At 35.9% G+C, this 26,518-nt stretch overlaps 1 long non-coding RNA gene across 2 annotated transcripts in view; it reads left to right on the forward strand.

Annotated features, from left to right (window-relative positions):
- LOC150090826 (uncharacterized) overlaps positions 1-25,915 on the forward strand; it is a 53,739-nt gene extending 27,824 nt beyond the window's left edge. The window contains exons 2-4 of one of the 2 annotated variants that reach the window (XR_016547316.1): positions 12,335-12,407; positions 15,801-15,913; positions 25,192-25,915. This is a non-coding gene — a long non-coding RNA (uncharacterized LOC150090826). The remainder of the gene's footprint in view (positions 1-12,334; positions 12,408-15,800; positions 15,914-25,191) is intronic. The other variant, XR_016547317.1, reaches the window with a different exon arrangement.
- The last annotated feature ends 603 nt before the right edge of the window (positions 25,916-26,518 follow it).

Genomic DNA, 26,518 nt, shown 5'->3' on the forward strand with positions numbered 1-26,518 from the left:
CAGAAGATAGGTTTAAAGCCAAATATATTCTCTTAAAGATATATCTTTTTCTGTTTATCTTTAAAAACCATTTAATTACTCTTCCTTTTTTTGAAAAAAGTAAAATGCCTTACCTTTAATCTTCTAAAACACCTCTTGTGAAATATGTGCAAGTGACCTTTAATATCTTTCTTCAACATATGGAATATACTTTAAGGCATTAGCAGAAAATCTTGCTGATTTGTTCAAAATATACATTAACTTCATGAAATAAAATAATAATAAATATTCATTTATTGCAACTACAGCAAGCCCATCACAGCACTAGGCTAGGGGTATAAATTCAGTACAAAGGAGACATAAAATAAAATACATAGCATATTCTATATATACATTAACAACAAATATGAATTATAATGATCAAAAATATATATTGCAGAACATCACATTTGGCTCTCGGATGCAGTTACTGGGTTGCAGGCAGGCAGCTGTTTGTATTTCTCATAATTTGATTGGAAATGAGACTCCTGTAGGCTTCAGAGTTGAGCAACCTCTTACAGTCAATGTTGTGATAATTTACGAGGTGAAGGGATGCATTGGGGAACATCCTGTCCATTTGTTTTAGTCTGAAGAGTTTGGATTTGAATTGTTGTTGGTTTCTTGAGTTTTCTCTGTTGGTGGGAGCTATTATGTTGGCAAGGTTTGGTGAATTGGTTGCAGAAGTAAATTAACTTTGCAAGAAGCATGACTCCAGGACTCATTGATCATCTGTTGCAGAGGCTTTATTTTTAAGTTTTTATAAAGCTGTTGCCTGGATATTGTACGGGGAAAACGAAGTTTATTGTTCAGCCATCTAAGAACCCAATCCTCTAGGGCAAGGAATTTTTTGACGGTAACTTGAGGAGTGCCAGACCAGATTTCGAAGGCATAAGACAGAATGGGAAAAATGCATCTCTGCACATGGTTTATGACTGTTTTTCTCTCTTGAATCGCGCTGTTTCTTGCTTGATCAAGCATTTTGATTTTTTAATTTTTTTAGCAACATATACATAGTGAGAATTAAATGAAAGATTTTTGTCAAAAACAACTCCTAGGTCTTTGTGAGCATATATGTTTGGAATTGAAACATCTGCAATTTTAATTTCTATGTGGTTTAGTTGTTTCTGTAAGAAATAAATTATTTGAGCAGATTTGTTTGCATTTATAGTCAGATTGAGATTCTTCGGATACTTGATGATTCTGCACATCTGTAAATTCGCATCATGGCTAACCTTGCAAATGTCATCACAGGATTTGGTAATAATAAACAACTTTAAATCATTGGCATAAGCCAGCAGATTTGGATTTTCTTGTAGAAGTGGTTGTAGAGATGCTGAAAATATAATAATGGAGAGAACACCTCCTTGAGGAATGCCTGTTGTGGTTGTGACAAGAATATTATCAGTATTAGTGGGGAAGATGAGATTTCTATGATTTCGGCTGTGCTGTAGATAGGATATAACCATTGTGTCAGTGAGGAAATGATTTTTCAGTATTTCAATGGCTTTCTTGTGATCAATATTGTCGAAAGCACCTTTGATGTCTAAGTAAAAGACATCGCATTGTGCTTTAACCTGAAATGCAGTTAGGATGCGCACAATGGTGTCAGCTAGGCTTGTTGTTGTGGAGCGCCCTGTATGACCAAAATGGATGTTGACAGGTGCATTAGCGAAGATCACATCCTGAAGATATGACAGCATGATCTTATCAATAATTTTAGCGATTATTGACGATACAGCAATTGGACGATAGCTTATATGGTTATTACTACTAGCCTGTTTTGGAATCGGGGTAATTCTAAAAGTCTTCCGTAGTCTTGGAAGGAATGGCTTGGAGATGCACCTGGAAATAATATAAAAGAATCAATGATGAATGCACTGGACATTTTAATAATAAAACTAGGGATGCCGTCACTGCTATCAATTCGTAATTAGTTAATAATTTTCTGAACTGTATTCTTGTTTATAAGTTCGTTGATTGGCAGGGCTTGACTAGGAAGCATTTCATGTTGCACGCTATTTGTTTGTTTATAAGAATTGAATTCTTTAAATCTGTTTTGCATATCTTCAGTGCAGATGTCAAAATTGCATGTTTCCATATTGAATTTTATCCATTTCAAAGTCTGGTCATGCTGCAAGGTAGCTCTTGTTTTTGAAGAAAGTGCTCTTTTATAATCGTTAAATAATTTTTGTACGCCTGAATTTTTTTGAGCTGAAACAATGCTCTGCTCCTTTTATACTTTATGTATGTTGATGAAGTGCCGTACTTCTTCCACTGTCTTTGGCATTTTTGTTTCCTTTTAAAGTATGGTTTTAGATGAGATTTGAACCATGGTTTGGATTGAAAAGAAAGTCTTACAAGTTTGGATGCCGACTCTGTTTTTAATTGATTTAACCATTTTATTAGTAGAAACATGGTGTCCTGAATAGGTATATTTTTAAGAGAATCCCATGGATAGTATTTTAAGAGCTACAAAAACTTTTCTTTCTGAAGGAATTTAATTGATTATATTCTTTTAGTGATTTCTAGAGGGGGGGGAGGATTCCCACAGCAAATTGCTGCTTGCAGTTCTATACTTTTGTGGTCAGATCTAAATGTAATGTTGCTGCTACGTTTTTCTTGAAGTTGAAGATTAGAGTAAACAAGATCAAGTGCTTGATTACCTCTTGTAACAGGGATGTTGATATTTTTAGCTCCTAGAACTAATAAGGAGTTGGTCAGCAACTTCATTTGTAAATTATATTTGGGCAGGGGGAGATTAAAGTCGCCCATTATAATTATGTTAGATTGAGACTTATGAACAGTGGTGATCCAGGTTATTACTTCATTAATAATATCATCAGTAGGTCCAGGCGGAATATAAATATTATATATTTGAAGTAGTGAATCTTTAACTTGGATCAGAAGAGAAATTACTTCAAAGTTGTAGGAACAGGAGATGTAGGTGTTAATAACTATAATGTTGGATTTTAAAATAATTGCTGACCCTCCACCTCTTCGATTAATTCTAGATGTCATGTATGGATTGTAGTTGAGATTTTTCGGCAGTAGAAAAACATCCTGAAGAGGTTCCTGCATCCATGTTTCAACTAAACAAATTATGTCATCAGTTTCTTCAACCAAAAGTGCTATAAGCGTAGACAGTTTATTTTTTACACTTCTTACATTCTGAAGAAAAATGCTAAGATTAACATAGGTATTAGAAGGATGTTCGCAAGTATTAGGAGGAAGGATAAGTGGACAATGATGCGAACCTGGACTGGTATTCTCTAGCTATGCAGACAGTTCAACAGATTGGCAGTTAGGCGTTAACTTCTCACTAGAGTTGTTGACAGAACCTAGAACAGTTCCATAAAATGCATGACGAGTAGACCATTCAGCCAGATATCAGGATTTAGATACTTTTGAAGGTCACAATCGTTTAGCTCAATTCTGAAGGTGCATAAGTCGGATGTTTGGTTTTTATCTTGAAAGCACTACCCAGAATTTCCAGCTCCAATAGTAGCTGATCCATCTGCTGGGAGGTAGTATTGGGATCTAGTCTGCTAACAAAAATATTATTACTTCTAAACATCGGACGATTTCTAATTTTAATACAAGGCTGCATATTTTTTGTTCCTATGCTACTATATTTGTTTCTTCTGCAGGGAATCTTGAAACTTGAGGAGCTTGAAGGCAAGCTATTATGGGTAGGCACTTCAGGATTAGGATCAGATGGATAATTTTGACAGTGCACGTACGTACTGCCAGGTTTCTGTTGATTGCTAATTGTGGTGGGTATCAGTTGCATGCTTGTGTCAACAATACGTTGCGAGGATACATGATTCTGCCCTCGGAGAGAATTAGAGATAAAACTAGATTTGATAGATGGCACTGCTGTTTTTCTGGAATAAATTCTTCAGCATCTGGACTGAGCACTGGATCTGCAGCAACCTGATGAATGTAAGAAGGGCGAAGTATTGGAGGGCTCTCAACCATTGCCTTTAGGTCAAGAAGCATGTGGTAGAATTTGCATTGTTGATCTTCTATTTGGAAAAGATACTGTTCAATATCATCATTCTTTCTAAATTGTTTTCTCAACATTTGTTCCAGGGTAACAAATGAGATATCTTTGTTTAGGGATATTGTAGGCAGGGGGGACAGGTAAGAAATGTCCTCAGTTTTTGTGGTGGCATCTAAGCTTGACTTCCTTGTATGATGTGAGGGCTTCGGAGATGGTAATAAATGAAAATCAGCATGACAATGCATATTCATTTCTCATAACTTTCCTTAACCCTGCAGTGGTGACATCCCAGTTTTAGCAAACAAAGTAGGTGGTCAACTGAAAGGTAATCCAATTTTCTTTTAAATTTCTAGGAAAAATGGTTTTTTTATTATTATTATTTTTATTTTTCCTCAACAATACCAATATTTCATCCTTTCTTATATATTACAGTGCCGACTGGGCTAGCCGGGTTGGTAAAGTGCCTGCCTGGAAACCCAAAGGTCGTGGGTTCGAATCCCGCCTTGGGCTTTTATCAGAGTACTGCAAAAACCTTGGGAGGTGCATTATGGCCACAGAAGCCAATGTGCCAACAACTACCAAATATATATATATTACAGTTATTATTGTATATATATTTTTAATAAAAAAAATTAAATATTTAAAAGATGTTTTTTCTGCACCTTTTATTTGAAAATAGCAAATTTGAATAAATTTTTTAAAAAACTTTTTTATTATTTTATATCTATTTAATTATTAAAACTATTTAAATCTGTTAAACTTTTCCATTTTTCAGTTCAAAATATATTACGCTCTTGAAATTTAAATGTGCAAATGCACATATATCTGATTATTGTACAGGAACTCCCCGACTTACGGAAATTCGACTTTACATAAGTTTTTGTCGGCCGGTCAGCAAACTTAAAAAATCGTGAAAACATATTTTGCACCTCGTAGGAATAAATGGAGGTATCGTGAAAATATCATAATGTGAACCCAATAACACATTGGTGTTTTTTTTTTTTTTTTTTTTTTTTTGTAATTTGTTCCAAGTCCTGGGAAGTTGAAAATTTCACTATATTACTAAGCTATTTATCTCTCTAAAAGGTCATATTTATAATGTAAATTACATTACCCTTTCGTCGTTATCATATGATTCCGATTATAAGAATCAATTTTGAACGCCTTTGTGATATATTTCTAAGGCACATTTCTGGAGGTCGTGACCGAAAAACAATAAAAACAATATTTGCACTTTCTGGTTTATTGGGCTTTTCTGTTAGTCCATCTAATTATAAACGGGTAGTAAACTCAATCTTATTGCATTTGCGATAATACTAATAACTGAAATTGTGTGGGTTTTTACACTGTTATGGTGAAATGTGTTCCCCTTCACTGAAATCTTCAATCATATAAAAAACACATGTTCAGAAACTTCTCTTCATTTCTATTTACGTATTACAATGACGAAGGGAAAGTGACCAACGGAAAGTGCAAGTGGTGGTAGTGCCAGGAAACAAAACAAAATTGATTTAGAAATGAAGATGAAAATGATTAAGAAGTACGATGCAGGACAAAGTTTGTCATCTATTGTAAGGGAATTAGGTCTCTCTGCTTCAACAGTGAATACTATTTTAATGGGCACGTGCGTATAAAAGAACATGTCAAAGGATCAACGCGCTTAAGATCAACAGTGATCAAAAAACAGCGTTCAGGTGCTATATCGAAGATGGAACAGATGTTAATAATATGGATGGAAAATCAGATTCAGAAGTGAGTGCCCCTGAGTCTAATGACCATTCAAGCAAAAGCAACAAGTATTTATAGAGATATTAAGGATGAGTACGACGAATCCCAACCCAAGTTTGTGGCAAGCAACAGGTGGTTTAATAGGTTCAAGCATCGTGCTGGTTTCTACAACGTTAAAGTATGTGGTGAAGTCGTCAGTGCCGATTCTGCAACTGCAGAGAAATTTTGTAATGTGTTGGAAAAAATTATTGATGAAGGCGGCAACGTTAAAAATTTGCTGCGTTGAATAGTCAATACAGCAAATTTTTAATGTTGACTAGACTGCTCTGTATTGGAAAAAAATGCTGCATCGAACATACATTGCCAAAGAGGAAACTACAATGCCAGGTTTCAAGGCGTCAAAAGATAGGACCATGCTTTTGCTTGGGGCTAATGCAGTGGGAGATTACAGATTAAAATCACTGCTTGTGTACCATTCTGGAAATCCTCGTGCAATTAAGGGCATCAATAAAGTCATCCTACTCGTTCATTTCCGATCGAACCATAGAGCATGGATTACAATATCTCTCTTTGAGGATTGGTTTAAATGCTGCTTCATTCCTGAGGTTGAAAAATGTTGTAAAGACAATGATGTTCCTTTCAAGATTTTGCTTCTATTAGATAATGCTCCTGGACATCCTACACATCTAGATGATTTCAATTCAAATGTGAGTCTTATTGCTACCGCCAAACACGACTTCACTCATTCAGCCTATGGATCAGGGTATTATTTCAAATTTAAAAGCATGCTATTTATGCACATTAGATCAGGCATTGTCTGCAGTACACGATGAGAAAAAATTTACATTAAGAGACTTGGAAATCTTACCAAAATTTACCACGCCATCTTAAACATTAATAAGGCCTGTGTGGAAATTACTAAAAGTTGTTTACATGGCACATGGAAGAAAATATGCCCATGGCACGTAAAAGATTTTGAAGGATTTGAAAAAGACAAATCATATGAAGAGATTACAGATAAGATTCTAAAGGTTGCAGAGCTAATTCAGTTGGAAGTTGAGGCCAAAGACATGGAGAAGTTAATAGAGGAAGCAGAGAAGGAGTTAGCATTAGTAGAGGCATATGATGCAAGAAAGCAAGTTTATGCAGCATCATCCAGAAAAAAAAAAAAAAAAAAACTTCCACATCATCCCTCCGTTCGTTCGAAATACCTGTCCAGCTGAGCCTTAAATTTATTTAGGCTATCAACTTCCACAACAAGGGATGGAAGTCTGTTCCACCAACCAACTACCCACTGGCTAAAGATGAATTTCTGGACATCTATCCTACATCTGTCTTTCCTCAATTTGAATTTATGCCATCAGGTGATTATTCTGAGCAAGAGGCAGAATCCCATCAGCATTGAGCATGCTCAAACCATTCAAGGCTTTATACACCTCTATCAGATCACCTCGCGAGTGCCTAGTCTCCAGACACTGTAATTTGCAAAACTTAAGCTCTTTCTTCGTAAGAGCAACCCTTTGTTCCATTCACTAACCTTGTTGCCCTTCTCTGTACTCGTTCCAGCAGCTCTATACCCTTCTTGAAATGAGGCCTCCAGACCTGTATACAGTACTCAAAGTGTGGCCTGACCATTGCCTTATACAAGGGAATAATCACCTCCTTATCCCTGCTAGAAAAATTCCTGTATATCATTGATAAGACACCATGAGCTACTCTTGCAGCCCGTCTGCACTGCTCAGAGAACTTCGTATCTGCCTGCACAATTACCCCCAGGTCCTTTTCATTCTCTACCACTGTCAGTGTAGTACCGCAGAGTTGATATGTTGCTCTGGGGTTGCTGTTTCCCATATGTAGTACTTTACATTTGTCAATGTTAAACTTCATTTGCCACCTCTCAGCCCATCTGCTCAACCTTTTCAGATCCTGTTGCAGTAACATAGTGTCAGTAGTGTCCTTAACAACACTGCCAACTTTTGTATCGTCTGCAAACTTGGACATTAAGCTTGATATACCATCATCAGAATTATTTATAAATACAGAAAACAATAATGGACCCAACACCGAACCCTGAGGGACTCCACTAATAACATTAGTCCACGATGAGCAGTGTCCATTGATTACCACTCTCTGTCTTCTCCCCCTCAACCACCCCTTTATCCATAGCAGCAATTTGCCTCCAATGCCACACTGCTCCAATTTGTGCAGCAGTCTTCCCTGTGCAACAGTATCAAAAGCCTTTCTAAGATCCAAGTAAATAATATCAAAGTTATTCCTTGCATCCAGTTCTTTTGTGACTGCATCATAGTATCAATTCAAATTCGTCAGGCAAGACTTCCCCTTAACAAAACCATGCTGTGTCCGAGCTATAACTGAAGTCTTGTCTAGCTGATCCTGCAGTGCTTCTTTAATCAGTGCCTCTATTAATTTTCCTGGAACAGAAGTTAAACTCACAGGTCTATAATTACTTGTATCAGCCTTTGATCCTCCTTTGTGAATTGGGATCACATTTGCACATCATCTCCAGTCTATGGGTACCCCCCTGAGTCCAAGGAAGCTCTCATAATTATGGCCAAGGGTTTGCTTGCTTCCTTTGCTGCCTTCTTTAATATAACTGGATAGATCCCATCCACCTCAGGTGCCTTTCTTGTGTTTATCTTCAACAATTTCTCCTCCACTTTACTCTCAGTTATTACAAGATTCTCTAGCTTACTGCCAGATACTGCCATATTCATTTAGTTTGTTAGCTACCTAAGCAGGATCATCAACAGTTGACCCATCGATATCAAGTGGACCAATCTGATTCATCCCCTTCCTTCTAGAGTTTACATAAGAAAAGAACTCTTTGCATCCTTTGCCAAAGGTTTCTTGTAATCTGCCTTCGCCTGCCTAACCTCCTTTGTGACTTGGTTACAGATCAATTTATATCTATCATAGGCTTCTGTGTCACGTGTTAATTTATATGTATTCCAAGCATTTTTCTTTTCTGTCATATGTCTCATTAGTTCATCTGACATCCATTTAGGCCTAAACCTTGAACAATATTTCTTAGTTGGTATGTAAAGCCTAGTAGCTTCCAAGATAAGTTCTTTGAATGCTTCCCATTTTGAATTTGCTGTTGGTAACATCATCATTTGTCCCAATGTATAGAATTTAAATACTGTCTCAGACCATCGTAGTCGCCTTTAAGAAAGCAATAACCCTTCCCTTTACCCCTGATGATAGTTACCTCTTTAAGTAAATCCCACTTCACTCAAATTATCTAATAAAGAAATTACTGACTTGCAGGCAGCGATAGTGAAAGAATAAAATGCTGACAAAGTTCAAGATTGAACCAAATGAGAAGCCAAGACGCTTCATCACCAGAGAGATGGCAATGGCATTTCATGAAATTGCATCGGCAATGGGAGAAATTTGTGAAGATGGATCCTGATAGCAAACGATTTTTAAAAGTTAACAGAGGCGTGCATGATATGCTTGCTTGCTACAAAGAAATCTACGATGAAAAGAAAAAAGCCACCGTCCAGCCATTCATTAATATGTTCTTTTGTAAGGTTGAGCGGCCGTCCCCTTCTAAATCACCACAGCGGCGTACTTATTAGCTGAAGACTTCAATTGTGGCAGTGATGCTCGAGAGGTAAAACCTACTGATGTTATGCCTGTCTCCTCTCTCTTTTTTTGTAATTTTATAATTTTGAATTATTTTTAAATTGCATGCTTTTGTAATTTTTCCTGCTCATGGGATAAAAAAATTGAATAAATACAATAAATAATTCTATTTACATGTTTGTAGAACATTTCTTTTTTGATTCAATCAATTCAGCTAGCACAGTTGCGAGTGCTGCACAAGCATGAGAGGCGCCTCCATAGCCAGGTGGGAAGGTGCAGCAATGCGTAGCACGCTTCTTGATTAGACCGGGGTTCAAGCCCGTCACCACCAAATGCGGAAAGGTCAGGGAATGACCACCACATATCCCGGAGCAATATGGCCTTAGTTGCTAATGCGCCTAAAAACCAAATAACAAACAAACAAGCATGAGGGCAATTCTGACTTACGTAACCCTTACATAAGTCGGGGAGTTCCTGTATATATAAATACTTTAAAATATATATATAGTTTTTTCCAAATTTATTTTGAATTTGGCATGCTTCACAGCATACAGTTTTAAATTGTGTGTGTGTGTGTGTGTGTGTGTGTGTGTGTGTGTGTGTGTGTGTGTGTGTGTGTGTGTGTGTGTGTGTGTGTGTGTGTGTGTGTGTGTGTTCTTGTAGAGTAGCAGCATCTTGAGAGAATACTGGGTTTCATAATCTTTCAAAAGCAACTAGATTAGGAATGTAAATATTTATTGAACTGGTGAGAGAGTATTGTAATTTGAAGTTTATGAAAGTTAAAAAAATATGAAAAAATATAAGTATATATATAAAAAATAGATTTATCATTTCAGCCATTGCAACTTTATCTGCAGTACTCTTAGCACTCTATCTGCATTCTATTTCTAAAACAAAAACTTAGTAATCAGCTGTTAGTCATTTTAAACCTACCATATACTTGTAGATAATTTTGACTTCTGTCCTACTAATATATGGAAAGTCTTCTGAATACATGACAAAGACTGTGGTTGAAGTGCTTCAGTAATTAGGATTGGCTATCTGCGTAGTTGCAAACTGTCCAGATTTACAGTGGTGCTCAAAAAAATTGCATTATTTGTGAAATTTTGCAATATATCATATATGTTTTGTAATTATCTTATTGCATCATCCATCTCTAGCAAGCTCATCTTAGATGATATCATGTGCTATACATCACTGCATTGCCCTAGTTGCAGTATAAATACAGTGTATATGTCACAAAGCCTGGTATTCTCTGTTGTTGTAATGGCTAAGTTACCCAAAAGACACAATGTTGGAAAAGTGTTCCTGCTGCATTGAGTTCAGAGGGACATTTTACATGTGAAATAGCCAAAAAGGATTCACTATAATTAGTGCACAGTGGCACATTTGTTATGCCACTGATTCTGAAAATTTTCAGAAACTGGCAGTCTAAACAGAAAGAAATGAAATGGATGGCCATGAATATCTTCTGCAGCGCAGGACACATTTCTGGTTCATTCGTGTGTCCGAAACAGAAGATCCTCATCAACAGATCTCAAAACATATGGGGGAAGGATACAGGGTTAAAGGTAAGTACTGCTACAGTACGTAGATGCCTTTTCTCCTGAGGATTAGTAGCACATCATCCAAGAAGAAAGCCACTTTTGATGCAAAAAATGAAAGTCCGGCATCTAAAGTGGGCACAGAGCATGCCAGTTGGTCTGAGGATCAGTGGAAATGTGTTATTTTCTCTGATGAATCAAAATTCAACTGGCTTGATTTGGACAGCCAGCATACTGTTAGATCAACAGGAGCAGGAGAATTTTATCCTGGCTGTATTGTCTCCACAGTGAAACTTTCTGTATCTCAACATATGAGGCTGTGTTTCACATAGAGGAGTTGATCGTCATGAATTTGTGAAGGGTGTAGTGAATGCCGAGGTGTTCAAGGACATTCTTGAGACAAAATTACTTCCCACAATTAGATATCGTTATGGGATGTTGCCAATTGCATTTTTCAGGATGACTCTGCTCCATGTCATAGAGCCAGAACCGTAAGTACTACTTCATAAAATGAGCAAAAGTTTTTTTAAATTTATGAAACTCTGCACTCTTGCTTAAATTAATGTAATTTATTTCACTGTGTCTTTACTGTCCAAGTACAAAAATGATTGAAGGATAAATCAATTTGCACAATAACATGGCCAGGGAACAGTCCAGACCTCAATCCAGTAATGCAAAAGAAACTAAAAATACTTAGAGAGCTGCAAGAGATATCAATAAGTGTTTAGGACCATGAGATTTCCCCAGAATACATTTAGAACCTTATACAGTCGATGCCATGGCAATGTGCAGCAGTCATCAAAGCAAGGGGTGGGCTAACAAAATATTAATGTGCATTTTGTTGTGTTTTTCAGTTATATAGCTGCCATACCTCCTAGTATGAGCAAAGTAATTAAAAAAAATCACCGCTTTCACAGAATTTTTGTTATTATATGAACCATAAATAATGTGTTGTTATTTTAGAGAAAAGTACTTATTTCATTATATAAACATAAGGCATAAAAGTAAATTTTTAATAGTTTTGTATGATGCTTTGTGCTAACTTGTTCATCTAGTAAATTTCCCATAGTCTTAGGCTTTCAGCCCTAAACCCTGTTTAGTTTCACAAACAACCTAAAAAATGGGATGATGCAATTTTTTTGAGCACCACTGTACAATGGAGTAAATTTTTGATTCAGTTTGATCCTTCTGTGTCACTGATGTAATGTAGTTTGTGACAAGGAGTTTCTTTCTCTTTTTTTTTTTTTTTTTTTTCCACAAAAAAAAACCTTAAGATTTTTTTTAAAAAAATTGCAAATTTGTTTATTTTCATTAACAAATTGGCTGTAGAGTGTGTTGTGGTAGTCTTTGACAAATAGAAATGTGTAGTGTTTGTTCTCTGTTATGCAATAATTTAATACTTGTGTAGCTGAACCTAATTAACATCTTTCAGTAAAATGAAAAAGTAATATGAAGCAAAGTTCAGAACACATATGCAAGATCTATGGATTGAAAATCTGAAAAAGGTAACACGTTTGCCTTGTGTACTTGTATGTAATGTAATTTTTCAATTTTAGGCAGCAGGAAATGTGATGTAACCTTGCATCATATGCCTCAATTAATGCTAATTGAGGCATATGATGCAAGAAAGCAAGCTTATATAGCATCATCAAACAAAAAAACTTCCCATTTAACCCATCCAATCACTCCAAATGATTGTCTAATTTAAGCTATCAACTTCCACAACAGCAGATAGAAGTTTGTTTCAGCAATCAACCTCACTCTAGCTAAAGGCAAACTTCCGCACATCTATCCTACAACTGTCTTTCCTCAATTTGAATTTATGTCCTCTCAGGCAATTATTCTGAGCAGGTGGAAGTATCCCATCAGTATTGAGCCTGCTCAAACCATTCAGGGCCTTATACACTTCAATCAGATCACCTCACAGGTGTTTGCTGAGGGCTGATGACCCTCCTATGTGTGAGTCCTGTGGCACAAATTTATCCATGAGACACATTTTAATTGATTGTCCAGATTTTAGTAATATCCGTTTTACCGCTTTTAATCATCTGACTGAGCCCTGTACACTCGGTCAGATTTTATCCAACAATGACAATGTGTCTGCTGTTTTTAGCTTTTTAAAATCAATAAACATTTTTGCTTGTATATAAAATTAACATTTTTCTTTTATACATTTGTTATACATTTTGACATAGCGACCTAACTAATTAGGTCACTTAAAGTTTAAAAATTTTTATATATGACCTGGTCTTGCCGCATTATAGCCTTAGTAGGTAATGCGCCAATAAAATCAAAACCAAACCAAACCAAACCAAACCTCACAGGTGCCTAATCTCCAGATGCTGCAGCTCACAGAACTTAAGCCTCTCTTGGTAAGAGTACCCGTTTGTTCCTCTCACCAATCTTGTTGCCCTTCTCTGTATTCGTTCCAGCTGCTCTACTTCCTTCCTATAATGAGGCCTCCAGACCTGTAAACAGTACTTCAGGTGTGGCCTGACCATTGCCTTACACATGGGAATAATCACCTCCTTGTCTCTGCTAGCAAAATTCCTATATATCATTGACATAACTTCATATCTGACTGCACAATTAATGCCAGGTCTTTTTCATTCTCCACCTCCCTGAGTAGTACCACACAGTTGGTACATTTCTCTTGGGTTACTGCTACTCATACGCAGTACTTTGCATTTTTCAATGTTAAACTTTAGTTGCCACTTCTCAGTCCATCTGCCTAACTTTTCTAGATCCTGTTTCAGTAGCATACTGTCATTAACAACCATGCCAACCTTTGTATCATCTAAAAACTTGGATATTGTGCCTGATATACCTTCATCAATATCATTGATAAATACACAAAACAACAATAGGCCCAGCACCGAACCCTGGGTGACTCCAGTAATAACATTAGTCCACATAGAGCAGTGTCCATTTATTATTGCTCTTTGCCATCTCCCACTCAACCATCCCTTTATCCATTGCAGTAACTTGCCTTTAATGCCATACTGCTACAATTTGTAAAGCAGTCTTCCATGCGCAACAGTATTGAAAGCTTTCCTGAAATCCAAGTATATGATATCAAAATTATTTTTTGCATCCAGTTCCTTTGTGACCACATCATAGTATCCAATCAGATTTTTCAGACAAGACTTCCCCTTAACAAACCCATGCTGTGTCTGAACTATTACTGCAGTCTTGTCTAGGTGATCCTGCATCACTTCTTTAACCAGTGACTCCATTATTTTCTCCCGAACAGAATTTAAACTAACAGGTCTATAATTATTTGTGTCACTCTTTGAACCCCTTTTGTGAATTGGAGATGCATTTACACATCTCCAGTCCATGGGAACCTCCCCTGAATCTAAGGATGCTCCCATAATTATGGCTAAAGGTTTGCTAACTTCCCTTGCTGTCTCCTTCAATATAACTGGATAGATTCCATCCACCCCAGGTGCCTTTTTTTTTACGTTTAACTTCAACAATTTCTCCTCCACTTTGCTCTCCTATTTGTCATAGGAGAAATGCTCTCCTATTTGTCATAGGAGAATTTGTCATATGACAAATACTCAATTTGTCAGCAGCCTGAGCAGGATCATAAACAGTCGAACCATCAATATCAAGTGGACCAATCATCAATATCAAGTGGACCAATCCGAAATTATCCCCTTCCATCTAGAATTTATATAATTAAAGAAGTTTTTGTTGTTTTTCTTTGCATCATTTGCCAACGATTTCTTGTAATCTGCCTTCGCTTGCCTAATCTCTTTAGTGATTTGATTACAAACTGCTTTATGTTTACCATAAACTTCTGTGTTGCTTGATAATTTATGCATCCCATGAATTTTTCTTCTCTGCCATGAGTCTCATTAGTTCATCTGATATCCATAAAGAACTAAACCTTTAACAGTATTTCTTAGTTGGTGTGAGAAGCCTAGTAGATTCTATGGTTAATTCCTTGAATGCTTCCCATTTAGAACTTGCTGATCGTAACATCATCATCTCACTAAATAAACTTCACTCCCTCAGTGTATTATCAATTGAGTCTAATTTGACATGCTATAGATTTTTATAATGTTCTTAACAAATTTTCAGTGAAATAATAAAAGAAAATCTTAGTAGGTTAACACTTTACCTTATTTGTCTAATTTTAAATCAATCGACAAACTATGCCTGTTGATTGATTCTTAGATTGTTGTGTTTCTTTGTATGGATAGCCATAAGTTAGCATAGTGTGATTGGTGGTTTCTCTCTCACACTAGCCAACAATCTTGAAAAAATATGGATTCATTGCAAAATATGTTCAAGCTAAAATAGGGAGAAGGGGCAGAGAGAAGATAATTTGTGGTTTGTTTTACAACCTGAAAATCAGTATTGAGAATAGCAATCCATTAAAAATTAAACACCACCACACATCTTCCAGCTGTTTCAGAAATAGGTATCCAGAAACTTACATCCAAGTTAGGGTAACTGTGCCTACTGCCATATCACCTCTCTTGTATTGCCATCACAATGTTCGAAATTATCTGCCTGTCAGCATACTCTTCAGATGTGTACACCATGCCTTCATAATCGTGACTTCCACTTTTTCTCACATTTGCTCATTGTGCCTTGATCAGATATTTTTAACTCACAGTGTTCTGTTATTTTCTAAAGCAGTGGTCTCCAGACATTGTGTAATGATATAATTTTTTTCACATTGAATAACTGAATTTGTTAACCTGAGCAGTGATTCCCAGTTTGGAAATCACTGCTCTAAAGAAATATATTTAATTGGAAACAGTTTTTGTGTGTGCATGCAAAGGAAATAAACCTGCAGTTGATTGAAACCCTTTAATATCTTGTTCTTCTATTTGTTATATGTTCCCTTTTAAGCCTTTGCATTTATTTATTCTTCTCTGTAGAGAGAAAAAGAAATTAAAAAGCATCTGTTCTTACCAGACTTAAACCCAGAGAGGGGACTTATCTTGCATGAAAGTGTTGAAGCACAAGCCTCTGAGAGTGGGCACAGTGAAAAGTAAGGAAAGGAAGTTTTCAGAATGTTGATAATTACTTTTTATTATCTTCAATTTAGCTTTATGTAATAATAAATGTTTTTTTTATTTATTTTTTTTTAGTGGGAAATTATTTTCACTTTGAATTGTTTCATTGTCAATAGGTCATAATTTGGCTGTCTGAGAATTCCTTAGCTTTTTTTTTTTTTTTTTTTTTTTTTTGAAAACTGAACAGATTCTAGCATTGGCTGATTTTCTTATACTAAGCTAGACTATCATCTCGTGTAACTGCTGTGTGTATAATTAGTGCAAAACTTTATATATTGTGTGGACAATAAACCATTTGAATATTGCCACCTCTGTAGCCAGGTGGGCAGGAGCAGCACTGCGGAGCACGCGCTTCTTGATTAGACCGGGGTTCGAGCCGTGCCCACCAAATATGGAGGATGCAGAAAGGTCAGGGAATGACCACCGCATATTCCCAGAGCAATATGGCCTTAGTTGCTAATGCTCCTAAAAACCAAATAACAAAGAACAATTTGAATATATTTGCTACTAACTTTCCAAAACACTTTTCTTCCCCTCCCTTTCTACATAAGAGTTCTAGAACCTTTCATTATTTCAGTAATTGTTGCCATTTCATCAGATGGTGAATATTTTCAACCATCAAATGAAAACCAAATTTTTCGGTTTCGCTTCTGCTGTGCACTTCAGATCATTCTACAGGTGATCTGAAGTATGTAAGAAACGTTTTTTAGAATGATGCTACTAATTAATTTGTAAAATTGATGGCCTTTTAGATTGGATTTGATTTTGGGAAACAAGTGTTAGTCTCTGAAGAAAATGAATCAGTGGAATAAAGGGGATGGTTTACTCCCACAATCCACCCCCCTGCTTTTCCAAAATTTTCCTTGATAATTAGTGCAGAATCAGCCTAGTTTTGTCATTCAACAGGAACCATGGCCATTTTTCTCAAAACTTGAGTCCTTGGTGAATCCTTTTAACCAAATGTTCCAATACTTTGCACGGCACTCCTTATTCACTGTATTATATGATGGGACAAATTGCTTGCAAATAATGCCATTCTATGCTTTTCTTCATTATGAATATATTTTCTGTATTCAAAAGAGTACAACTTGTAACTGTTGTTGATGATGATTCCTCCTTAAGGAATTATTTTCAGCAGCTTGAATGGGCTCCTAAAATCATGCTTCTAATTTGTCTCTCTTTTGTTCGTCACTCAAACTGTGCAAAATTAACTTAATGCAGATCTTTCATTTGTCCAGATGTTCTGTAAGAATTACATGAATTATTTTTCTGTCAATGTGGAGGTATTCTTCCATCATTCAATGAGTCATTCAGTGATTGGATATGATCGGTGTGCAAACTTTTTCAACATTTGGAGGGAATGGTGTGATTTTTTTTTTTTTTTGGCTGATGCTGCATAAGCTCATACACTTGCTTTCTTGCATCACATGCCACTACTACTATTTCTAGGATTTAAAGTGTTGCTGGATGTCCACATGCTTGTCATCTTCTAAATCCTCATGGTCATTCCAAAATCTTGCAGACTAATGAAAGATGCAAGCAAGATGGTACATTGTTATATAAATGAGGTAGAAATTCAAGAACACTGTAAAAAAACATCATTACCATGCACATTCTTTACCAATCTGTATCAGTCACACTTTTCCCCAACTTGGAATAAAATTTCATGTTTAGCTCTTTGTGCCATAAATCAAGACTGATATACAATCTTCAACAACTCAACAGAGAACTCAGTTCTTGAATTTAATTGTCAAACCTTATACAGCCAAATCCTCTACTCACACCTTCATGCTGAGGACTGTTAGTAACTTTGGGTCCCTATGTGCAAGGTATAAAATTACTAGGAGTATGTAGTATCATTGGATAAGCCCGGAAATCCAATGCTTTAAAGGTTTGAAGACATTACTGATTATTTATCAATCAGACCAAAAGGCTTGGATGTCATCAAAAGTCTACAAAGAATGAATTTAAGATTTAGCTCGCAAGATGAGTGTGGAGAATAGAAATATTTTGTTGTCTCTGGATAACTACCCATCACTGCCAAGTGAATGGCCTGGTGCAATCACTGTTGAGAACTTACCACTTAATAGATCAGTTCTTCAGCCACTTGATCAAGGTCTAATCTGGTGCTTTGAAAAAAAATATCGAAAAACGCAATTAAACAAAATTATGCTGTTTTGAAAATAAAACACAATGTGAATTAATGTGCTGTAGACCATGTATTTATGTATTACAGCACAGGATGAGGTGTTCTCATGGATAGCACATTTGGTAAAATCACTGTTCTCTCTCTCTCTCTCTCTCTCTCTCTGCTTCAAACATGCTACTTTGTCTCTTGAATGATGCAGCAAATGTAGCTTTTTCTTCTTCTGTTAATCACGAAGAAAAGTCTGATAATAAAAGTGAAGAGATTTTAAGGATTTGCATCATTGCCTAAACTTAGAGAGAAGTGTGTTCTGAAGACTATACTGATATGGCTGAGGAGCTACTGTGATTGATCAAGAAGTTTTGTTGAAGGACACTTGTTAAGGATTAGAACTTGTACATTTTTCCCTTCCTCTCCAGGCACAGCCTGTGAAAGTAAATTAACCGTCATCTTCCTCCTTCATAATTCTCTTAAAATATGCACTGTAACTGAACATTTTGACAGATTATTTTATAGTCAGAAATGAATTCCCTGTCTATGGTTAGTCCTTGATATACACTCAGTGATCACTGAATTATGACTGCCTACCTAATACCATGTTTGGCCAATGTTCACATGGATAACAGCTGCTGTTCACCTAGGCATTGACTCCACTAGATGCCTAAAGACGTTCATAGGGATCTCCAGCCATACCTGCAAGGCTTTCTACAGCATTTTAATAGATGACAGTTGCATGTCCATACACCTCACTTCCCGTTCCAGAATATCCCACAGGTGTATCTTCACTGTGCTCCTCAAACCACTCATGCACAGTGCAGGAGCCTGATGACATAGTGCTTTATTGTCTTGGTAGATTCTGTTTCTGTCCGGTAAAAATGCAACATGACAGGGTGCACACGGTCTCCTAAGAGCTGCTGGTAGATCTCACCATGGAAACATTGGTCTATATGCACCAGAGTTCCTAGTTCTTGCCAGCAAAACATGCCCCATATTAAGCAGTTGCCACCACCTCTCTGGATAGTGGGCACCATGCATGATGGGTTCATGGACTCGTGTTGCTTGTGCCACACACGAAGGCATTTTCCGGTGTGTTGCACCAGGTATTTAGAGTCATCTAACCAGCACACTCATTTCCAGTCCTCCAGTGTCCAACCAGCTTGTTGTTGGCACCACAGCATTCACTGTCGAAGATAATAAGCAGTGAGGAGAGGACGTCTCTTGAGCCATCTGCTGTGGAACCCTATACGTCTGAGTGTGTGGCACATTGTCATTTGGAATGTTGTTCTTGCATTTCCCATATTGCAATGTCAACTGTCATACAGTGTCAACTGTCAAACAGCAAATTCAAAATGGGAAGCATTCAAAGAACTTATCTTCAATGCTACTAGGCTTTACATACCAACTAAGAAATATTATTCAAGGTTTAGGCCTAAATGGATGTCAGATGAACTAATGAGACATATGGCAAAGAAGAAAAATGCATGGGATACATATAAATTAATGGGTGACATGGAAGCCTATGATAGATATAAGCTGGTCTGTAACCAAGTCACAAAGGAGATTAGGCAGGCAAAGGCAGCTTATGAGAAATCCTTGGCAAAGGATGTAAAGAAAAACAGAAAAGAGTTCTTTACCTATGTAAACTCTAGAAGGAAAGGGATGAATCAGATTGGTACACTGGATATTGATGGTTCAACAGTTGAGGATCCTGCTCAGGTGGCTAACAAACTAAGCAAGTATTTTGCATCTACATGTCTGACCAGTTTGATTGGATACTATGATGCAGTCACAAAAGAACTGGATGCAGGGAATAACTTTGATATTATATATTTGGATCTTAGAAAGGCTTTTGATACTGTTGCACATGGAGGACTGCTGTGCAAATTGGAGCAGTGTGGCATTGGAGGCAAATTGCTGCTATGGATAAAGGGATGGTTGAGGGGGAGAAGACAGAGAGTGGTAATCAATGGACACTGCTCATCGTGGACTAATGTTATTAGTGGAGTCCCTCAGGGTTCAGTGTTGGGTCCATTGTTGTTTTCTCTATTTATAAATGATATTGATGATGGTATATCAAGCTTAATGTCCAAGTTTGCAGATGATACAAAGGTGGCAGGGTTGTTAAGGACACTACTGACGCAGCATAGCGTCATTAGTGTCAATGACGCTATGAGGTGGCAAATGAAGTTTAACATTGACAAATCTAAAGTACTACATATGGGAAACAGTAACCCCAGAGCAAAGTATCAACTCTGTGGTACTACACTAACAGTGGTAGAGAATGAAAATGATCTGGGAGTAATTGTGCAGGCAGATATAAAGTTTTCTGAGCAGTGCAGATGGGCTGCAAGAGTAACCCATGGTGTCTTGTCAATAATATACAGGAATTTTTGTAGCAGGGATAAGGGGGTGATTATTCCCTTGTATAAGGCAATGGTCAGGCCACACCTTGAATACTGTATACAGGTCTGGAGGCCTCATTTCAAGAAGGATGTAGAGCTGGTGGAATGAGTACAGAGAAGGGCAACAGGATTAGTGAATGGAACAATGGGTTGCTCTTACGAAGAAAGGCTCAAGTTTTGCAAATTACAGTGTCTGGAGACTAGGCACTGGCGAGGTGATCTGATAGAGGTGTATAAAGCCTTGAATGGTTTGAGTATGCTCAATGCCGATGGGATTCTTTCTCTTGCTCAGAATAATCACCTGAGAGGGCATAAATTCAAATTGAGGAAAGACAATGTAGGATAGATGTGCGGAAATTTGCCTTTATCCAGCGGGTAGTTGATTGGTGGAACAGACTTCCATCCCTTGTTGTGAAAGTTGATAGCCTAAATAAATTTAAGGCTCCACTGGACAGGTATTTCCAATGAACAGAGGGGTGAAATGGGCGTAGTTTTTTTTTTTTTTTTTTTAATCTGGCTGATGCTGCATAAGCTTGCTTTCTTGCATCATATGCTTCTATTAATGCTAATAAAGTGATCTGTTTTTGAGCTTGTACAATGCACTGCACCCTTTACTTGCCACAAACATCCACTTTGCATAATACTTTATAGTTCTTTTGGCAGATAGTGGTTTGACCCATTTGACACCATTCTTTGCACGTCTTAACTACAGTGGGCTGTGATCAACCGACAAGATGTGCCGTTACTGATAGAAAGTCCCATAATCATTCCCTTTTTTGAAAACTCCATGATATGTTTACTACATCCCTTAACTGCTACTGTATCACTTTGACTTTCACAACCAGATGCAGATTACCATTGCTCTAATATGTGAAGCTGTTTGGCTTTTTATACTGTGAGATATGTTGCATAATCTATTATGGATAGGATGATCAAATTCAGTGATCACTGAGTATATATATATATAAGTATATGCGCACATATAATAGATACAGGTAGTTCCTGACTTTACGAGTTAATTCGTTCCTAGCACATGCTTGTAAGGTGGGAATTTATTTCACATAGACATAATGTTAACAACAATGAAATTAGTTAGCTAATTAGTTTATGTTTAAGCAATGATTGATTTATCCAAAGAAATGAAAACGTAGCCTGTAAAATCAAGCAAATTATAATAGAGAAATTATTTATGACTTAGAAATGTTAAAGAATGTTCATTCTTCACCATTATCATCTATTAAATGCACACTCATTGATCACTCATTGTTGGCTCAGCACTCATTGATTTGTTGCACAAGGAGTCATCTTCTTCAGAAATGTTTAAAGAGGCATTTATTTCCAAGATAATCTTCTCTTTTCTTTATAAATTTCAATAGCATGCATAAATTGCAACTAACACAATTTGTGTGGAGTAACAAGTTTACGTAGCTTAAAAAAAAAGAGAATGAAGAAAAGATTCTGAAAATTTATTTGTTTTTCATACAATTGAAAATTTCAGTAAAGGGGAAACACATTTCACCATAATAATGTAAAGAACCACACAATTCCAGCTATCGGTATTTTTGCAAATGCAATAACATTGAGTTTACTACCCGTTTATAATTGATTGCACTAACAGAAAAGCCCAATAAACTGGAAAGTGGAAATTGTTTTTATTGTTTTATGGTCGTGACCTCCAGAAATGTGCTTTAGAAAAATATCACAGAGCCGTTTAAAATTGGTTCTTATAACAGAACATATGATAACGATGAAAGTGTAGTGCATTTTAATGATTTGAATTGGTAACTAATACAATTTACACTATAAAAACAACCTTTCAGAGAGTTATATAGTGAAAATTTCAACTTCTGAGGTCGTGAACGAATTACAACAAAACAATGTGTTATTGGGTTCACATTACAATATTTTCACGATACGATGGGGTCTCTGGAATGGATTAATATCGTAAAGCGGGGTACACTGTATCGTACAGCTACATGTGAGGTTTGAAATGCAATATTTATGAATGTTCACATTCATTTTTTGCAATTAATGTTCATATTTTTGATTTTGTTGATACTTGATAAAAAAAAAAAAAAAAACTCGTAAAGTGGGAACTACCTGTATTCTACATTTGGTACTATATATATATAGTAATTAAGTAATTACTGTTCATACATAATTTGTATATTAATCTTACTACACTGTACAATCAATGCAAAATGTGTAGTCTTAATTTTCTTGTTTAATACTTTAGTACATATGCTGAATTACATTAAATGTTCAATTTTTTTTTTTTTTTTTTTTTTTTTGCTGATATTTATGAACTATCAGTATAATGTTATAATGTCCTTTTGATATAATGACTGTTTTTGTCACTCCCCTGAAGGGTTGTTATAAACAGTTTCGATTCTATTACAGTTAGTGTAATTGAAGATATACAGTGCTTCAGAAAAGACTAAGCAATCTTACAATATTAGCCACAGAAAGATATTTCGGAATGCATTGATTTAAAGCCTGAAAAATTAATATATAAAATTATACTTAGAAGTAATTATATTTTGCATTTTAAATTACATGCTGTTTGTTATTTTATTTTATTTTATGGTGTGTTCCAAGTAATTTTGAATTGTGGTCCTAAGGGTCTGTGCACCTCTCCTTCTCTGCCTGGGTTGTAAGTTCTTATTAGATTAAGTAATTTAAATTTATACAGTATTGGCCGTAGTTTATACTATATCCTGCAGATGGAAGTGGAGTTTCTTCTGGGCACGAAAGGAAAAAAAGTTCACCGAAGAGAGACATAGACCCACACTCTATTTTTGTTTGTTAGGTACCAAACTTTCTTGATTTTTTTTTTTTTTTTTTTATGTGGTTCTCTGGCCACAATTGTAGATGCTCTAATATTAAATCTGAGGTTTTCTGTTAGTGATGGAAATGCTGTGATGAGTGCATTTGTGTTGCTTAATCTGCTGTCCCCAAGCTTTTCTGCTAGTTTCAAAATTAATTTCCAGTAGGACTGGCTTATGTACATCTCATACTAGACTGTGCACAGATGCACATAAATGGTGAGGGTGGGGAAGCTTCTTATGAGGTTCTTGAGTTTTTTTTTAGCCTTTAAGTGCTAGTAATAGACCATACCATGGGAAAATCATATTTCAAATACCAGGAGGCATATTATAAAACATTTATTTAAAGATTAAATGCACAGGGCATAATATATGGGTTTAAATTAACTATATAATATCGGTGTAGATACACCATAGTTTGCCCATAAATTTAACTACATATGTAGTGTAAAAACATTATTTAATTTTATCTCATATTGTGGCTACCTTCACAATGAGTTACCAGGTATTGCACTACTTCAAATAAATAATGCTTCTCTAGTAGAGGAGACTACTGTTATTTATTCTCAGTGGGCACCATTTCGAAGCTGTTTGGCTTCATCATCGGTGGTCAGGCAGGTACCCTGATAATGCAAACATGCCATCAAGTTGCAAACCCATATCATATTATGCCCTGTGCATTTAATCTTTAAATACTGTATCATTCTGTTCACCATTTGGCATCTCTCATATCATGAAATTAACTTCACAACTGTGATGGCATGTTTGCATTATCAGGGTACCTGCCCGCCCACCGATGATGAAGCCAACCAGCTTCTAAATGGTGCCATCTAGATGGTGGTGCCCACTAAGAATAAATAACAGTAGTCGCCTCTACTAGAGAAGTGTTATTTATTTGAAGTAGTACAATACCTGGTATCTCATTGTGAAGGTAGCCACAATATGAGATAAAATTAAACGATGCTTTACACTATGTGTGTAGTTAAGTTTATGAGTAAACTATGGTATATCTACACCTATATTATATAATTATAAAACAACATATGGATCTCTCTTCCCCCAGTCTAACAGAGAGAAGGTTACCTATACAAATCCAAGTTACAGCTCTGATTCATGGTTGGTATCCTCGTAGTGTGGCACATGAAAAAGGCAAGCACAGTGTGTTATAATTACATAAACATAAGCAGGAACACAACATACAGTTCGTCCTGGAAATGAGTATCAAGAACTCTAAATAACTTTTAGATCTAGTTTAAAAGAAAACGTAAGACTGCATAGAGAATCATCATGGGAGAATATTTAATAAGAAACTAAAAATGTTATATGAAATGATCTGGGTGAGGGAGAAGATAAGACAGTTAATAACCTGAAGTTTTGGAAGCTGCCTTACTTCTTTCTCCTGAGTCTAGAGAAATCTAGGGGAAGGCCTGCTGATTGAGACCAATGAAATGTATGCTAAAGTCTAGAACTTCAGTATACTGTAGTACTTCAAAAGTGTCCATTTAAAATATGCCTTACACATTCACTTAATTTTACAAATGTTTTCTGTAAATAAAGTAACCACTAACAATAGTATGAAAATAATTTTAAATTTGGAGTCCATATAGGTTAACCAATGAAAAAAAAAATTAGAAGTATAAAAAAAAATGGCTGCACTATGTTAATATTTAAACCTTCAGGGCTCAGCTTAAGCCTAATTACAGGACTTTTTGTAGGCTTTGCTTTAAAGTTTAATAAACAACCCTTGTATATTAAGCTTTAATGATTCTTTAAAGTTAATTCTTGAAAGTTTAGTTGTCTGCACTGAAGTAATCATTAAAAAAAAAAATTAGTGCTTTCAATGATCTGTTTATACTAAAAGCTTTTTTCCTTTATTACAGGCCCTCTAAAAGCATACACTCAGCCTAGCTCTTCTTGGCTAAGTTAGATACAGTCAGGAACCGTATGCTGTGATAGGTTAACTGGAAGGCAGAAAAGGAACATCCATTCTCAAGCTCCTGATTGAATTTCATACATAAAGCCACATGTGAGCTAAAAGTAACCAAAAGTAAGTTGTGTGTCAAATCGTCAGTGCAAGAATTGATTATAATAAAGATTTGGTAGTGGATTATATGCTGTTAATTTCCCTACTGTTAACTACATGTTTCCTGCTTTAATTGCTTACTCCAGCTGGATAAAGAAGAAGAAGAAGAAAAAGAAAAATAGTTTCCTATCAACTGCATTGTATGAATGTAATTTGAATCGCATTGTTTGCAATGGACTTCATATACAGAAAGATTGAACTAGAAATTGAATCCTGTTTTGGGACACAAACTGTCACTTTAAGTGTTAGTGAAATTGGAATAATTTTCTGTGTATATTTACTGTTCTAATGCTGGCAGTTTATAATTATGAAGTGATGCAAGTGTCAGTCCATAGCTTGAAAAACTTAGACTTGAGGGGACATAAATTCAAGTTGAGGAAGGATGGTTGCAGGATAGATGTGCAAAAGTTTGCCCTCAGCCAGTGGGTGGTTGATTGTTGGAACACCTTCCATCTGTTGTTGTGGAAATGGATGGGTTGAATAAATTCAAGGGAGAACTAGACAAATTTTTGGAGGGTACAGATAGGTGAAATTTTTTTTTTTTTTTTTTTCATGTTATATAAGCTTTCTTTCTTGCATGCATTTGGTTGGCACCCCATAGGTTTGCGCATACATGTTTCTTTTTTTTAAATGGATTAATTTTTTTTCTGTGAGTTACTACAATTCTTTCTAACTGGTAGCATTGTTGATTGTAGTATTAATTAAATCATTAGTGTTATAAACAAGAACATCATAAATGTCACAATTACAAAAGTAAGGAGAAATTTATCTAAATAATTTGTTTGAAATTTGTGATATTAGTGTTATTAAAGAATCAATTGAATTATTTATTAATTATTTAAATGTTTTCTCTGAATAAATGAAGCATTACATTTCATGTATGCGATTGATTTGTAAGTGTTAGATTGAATTTTGAAAATTAGAAATGTAAAGCAGCAAACTTTGGCAGCTTCACTGTATACTTACAGCATCATACAGCGAATGAGATAGTGATCTATATTAGAATCTGTGAAGTGAATTTACAATGAGCTGGACTTTATTTTTATTCATTATTGGACATTAGTATTTTGGTGACCTGAGTTTTTCAGTAAATTAAAAACCAATAATTTGTATTGAGATCTTTC

The sequence above is a fragment of the Mastigoproctus giganteus genome, chromosome 1 (genome assembly GCF_048544385.1).
Source record: "Mastigoproctus giganteus isolate SK-2022 chromosome 1, ASM4854438v1, whole genome shotgun sequence".
Classification (NCBI taxonomy): Eukaryota; Metazoa; Arthropoda; class Arachnida; order Uropygi; family Thelyphonidae; genus Mastigoproctus; species Mastigoproctus giganteus.